Raw genomic sequence first — 1,032 nt, 5'->3', positions numbered from 1 at the left:
ACATATGAGCAAGAGCCTATGGTGATGATGGAAGAAGTTCAAGCTGCTTTGAAGGAAATAGCAAAAAATAAGGCCCCAGGAATAGATGGTATGCCCATTGAAGTATTTCAGATAACAGATGTTGCCCTGGATGTGTTCACCAAGTTGTGCCAAGAAATCTGGAGAACAACCACTTGGCCAACTGGAAGAGATCTATATTTGTTCACATTCCGAAGAACAGTGACCCAACAGAGTGTGGAAACTATAGAACAATAGCACTGATTTAACATCCAAGCAAAATTCTACTGAAGATCATAAAAAAATGACTGAAACAGCACATCAGTAGAGAACTGCCAGAAGTCATGGCTGGGTTTAGAAGGGGTTGTGGTACTAGAGATATTGTAACTGATGATGTTAAATGGATATTAGCTGAAGCAGGGAATACCAGAAGAATATCTATCTGTGTTTAATTGATTATGCAAAGGCATTTGACTGTATGGATCATAACAAACTTTGGCTGACTTTGAGAAGAATGGGAATCCCAGAACACTTGATCATGTTAATGCAAAACCTATACTTGGACCAGGAGGCAGTCATGAGAACAGAGCAAGGAAACACTGCATGATTCAAAACTGGGAAGGGTGTATGCCAGGGATGTGTCCTATCTCCATACCTTTTCAACCTGTATGCAGAGAAGATTGTCCGAGAGGCTGGGCTCTATGAGGAGAAGTGTGGCATCAGAATTGGTCGAAAATCTATCAACAATCTGTATTAGGCAGATGACACAACCCTGCTTGCTGAAACTGAGGAGGACCTGAAGCACTTGCTGCAGAGGGTCAAGTACTGCAGCCTTCAATATGGATTGAGGTTCAATGTCAAGAAGACAAAGATTCTCACCACTGGACCAATTGGGAGCATCAGAATGGATGGTAAAAGGATTGAGCTTGTTAACAAGTTTTGTGTACTTGGTTCCACAGTCAACACTCTTGGCACCAGTAGCTAGGAAAATAAAAGACGTATTGCAATGGGAAAGTCTGCTGTTAGGTACCTCTC

Source organism: Elephantulus edwardii, unplaced genomic scaffold (assembly GCF_000299155.1).
Source record: "Elephantulus edwardii isolate Elephantulus edwardi_28Jun2011 unplaced genomic scaffold, EleEdw1.0 scaffold00299, whole genome shotgun sequence".
In the NCBI taxonomy this organism is placed as follows: domain Eukaryota; kingdom Metazoa; phylum Chordata; class Mammalia; order Macroscelidea; family Macroscelididae; genus Elephantulus; species Elephantulus edwardii.
This window is presented reverse-complemented; position numbering follows the sequence as displayed.